Here is a 2,932-nt window from a genome sequence, read left to right as displayed (position 1 = left end):
ATGAAAACAAGCCCTATATTGTCTTCTTTCCTAAGCAAGAGGTCTGGTTATTATTTAACTTGAATCAAACTTTGGATTTAACTATAATTACTAATTGTTGATAAATTTTGATATGGTTAAACTAAGCAGACGTTAACATACAAGCTCAACATGCAAAGTTTATGCTAAAAACAATGGGTATTATATAAAAATACTAAAGAGATAGAGTAATTAATTTTACATACTACGAGTACTTATTTTTAAATTACGAGAATATAATTTGTATTTCGTCATCATTTTATTTTCTAAATGAAACATTATTATAAAATTACTTCCTATCAATTTAAAGAATCATTATCCAACTTGGGTTGTTTACGCATATTGGACAGCTAAACAAAGGGGCAAGTACGCAAGTTCATGCACCAGAACTTTAAAGCCTTAAACAATGAATGTGGGAATTTTGGACATTTTCCTCGTCATCACATTCTCATCTTAATCAAGTTAAAGCTTACGTATGTACTTACGCAATTCATGCATTGTTGATTTTTTTTGATTTTTTTTTTTTTTGAACAATTCATTACATAAGGAAACATTTGTTAAAAAGTCAACACGCTTATGCTAATAATGAGTTTTATGTTTTTCCTTATTCAATACCCATTAAGCAAAAACAAAAACACACATCAAAACAAAGTTAATAATTGTAAGAATTAAAATGGCAAAGAAAAAAAAAGAGACAACATAATTAAAATGAGAAGATAATATATACTAAAACATTTTTAATCCACCTCAACATTATGTGCCTAATAAGGGAAGGAAAAAAAATTACATTCCCAAATTTTCCATTTTTTTTCCCACCCATCTTTAATCAACTATGACAATTGATCTCATATCCCACAAATATACTCAAGAAAATATTCATTAAAATTCATAATTTGAGGGGGTTTCCAAATTTAGTCATCTTATAATTCTTCAAATTTTCTCCAATTTCTCTGCCTTGATCAACGGGTTAGCCTTTGCAATTGCATCTTTACCCATGGTTTTGTAATCAAACGTGCACCCATGTTGTTCGGGGTATCGATGGGACCCACAGAACATCAACCCGCACCTACACTTAAACCCGGTCAACCCAACCCGTTTACGACACGTTAAGCACCGGTTAGGTTGGGTTGACGGGATAGCCACGGGCCCAGCTTGGACATCGACGGTTGAGATCATCGTTGTAGGAGTCTCAACCGCCGATGCCCAATCCACCGCAGCCGGGCCAGCTAGTTTAAAGCTGGCCGACTGGGTGGATGAGCCCGGGCTATGCACCAACCCCGGAAGGCTTCCGGGGTTGGTGCTATCTAAAGCGGCTTTTGCAAGCGCATCTTGTTCTTCTTTCATGTGTACGTCCCTAAAACATTTGGAACATAAATTTAAAGTTGCTGAGCTTCCAAAAAACCCGCAATTATTTGCACATAATCTGAGGCCTTCTGATGCTTGAAATCCATGTTCTTCTGCCATTTTTTTTTCAACCGTATATATCAATTACACAACTTTCTCTCTCCTCTTTTTGTCACAGCAAATTTGTTTTCACCAATAGATCTACAAAACCAAATTAAATAAAAAACACGGAAAAATGTTATACAAAGCCCTTAAGACCACACATAATACATAAATAAACAATATTAAATATCCGTCCTATATAAACATTAATAACATCAATCGACATGTAACTTTAAATCAATAACATGAAATGAAATTAAAAGAAGAGATGGATTAAATTGAGGAAGAAATGGAATAATACCTGAAAAAGGTAAAAGAAGGATGAAGAAAATATGAATGAAATCTGCAACAAACTAGAAGAAGGGGATGGGTGTGTCAGAGAGAGAAAAGGGATTAATAAGGAGAGAGAAAGAAAAGACGAAAGACATAAATAAATAATTATAGACAAATATTAGGAGGAGAGAGAAAATGGAGGAAACAACGGCGAAAAACAGACAAATGATCATCGAAGTTGATTTTTTTTTTTTTTTTTGAAATTTCCAAAAAATAAAAATAGGAATAAATAAAAAGGAAGAATAAAAAAAGAAAAGTAGAGAGACAGGGTGGAAAAGGGAAGAAAATAGGCAAATGGGAAGGAGACACGAGAAATGATGGGAATTAATTGGAGGGGATTATTTGTAATTATTCAAGAAAGATCCTTTATTTTTTTATTTTTTATTTTATTTTTTGGGTTAAAGGGATTTTTTAATAATTGAATTTATAATAAGTTGAAGGACACGCGGTTTGCTTTATATGGTTAGATGTGGCGGATGATAAGTGGGTTAAGAATGTACATCAACTTTTTTGGGGTTAGGTGGTGAGATGTTGTTATTAAGAGATCATCATGAGTTCATTTTTATTTTTCCATTTTTTTGTTTTCGACTCCTTTTTTTTTTCTTCTTGTGTTTGTATACGAGTACATGGTTAATTATCTATGAAATCTGAATTTTAAAAAATATGATATACTTGTATGAACAAAATATTGGGTAATCAATTTATAGTATTTTCATGTACTTGTATGGTATTCGTTTTAATTAACTAATCCGGTCTATAAAGTATTTTTAACAGAACTTGGTGATAAGTTGTGCGCAAACTATATTAGTGTCGGACCAAGTTTGCTTTAAAACTTTTTTTTTTTTTGGAAAATGTTTTCCCCATTTTTTTTCTTTTTTTGAGGTAAACTACTAGTACCATTAATTAATTAAGAGTTGGACAAATTGTCCATAAGTACATACGGAGCAACATCCGGGGGACAATGATTTTCCCAAACTTGCTCAAAACCGAAAGGTACTAATCTAGCTAGGTGATGGGCTACGGAGTTCCCATCCCTGCGAACATGAGACCAAGAAACATAATCAAAGACTTTACTAACAAACATTACATCATCAAGCACGGTCCATGCCTATGTTATAATTACTTTTGGGATGCA

At 32.8% G+C, this 2,932-nt stretch overlaps 1 pseudogene across 1 annotated transcript; it reads right to left on the bottom strand.

Annotated features, from left to right (window-relative positions):
* Window positions 1–718: 718 nt before the first annotated feature.
* On the bottom strand, window positions 719–2,006 carry LOC145617944 (zinc finger A20 and AN1 domain-containing stress-associated protein 4 pseudogene; annotated as a pseudogene). The gene is made up of 2 exons (XR_014107816.1): window positions 1,766–2,006; window positions 719–1,563 (listed from the first exon to the last, which is right to left on the bottom strand). The product of XR_014107816.1 is annotated as a zinc finger A20 and AN1 domain-containing stress-associated protein 4 pseudogene (transcript).
* Between the last annotated feature and the right edge of the window lie 926 nt (window positions 2,007–2,932).

The sequence above is a fragment of the Chenopodium album genome, chromosome 26 (genome assembly GCF_948465745.1).
Source record: "Chenopodium album chromosome 26, dcCheAlbu1.1, whole genome shotgun sequence".
Classification (NCBI taxonomy): Eukaryota; Viridiplantae; Streptophyta; class Magnoliopsida; order Caryophyllales; family Amaranthaceae; genus Chenopodium; species Chenopodium album.
This window is presented reverse-complemented; position numbering and strand designations above follow the sequence as displayed.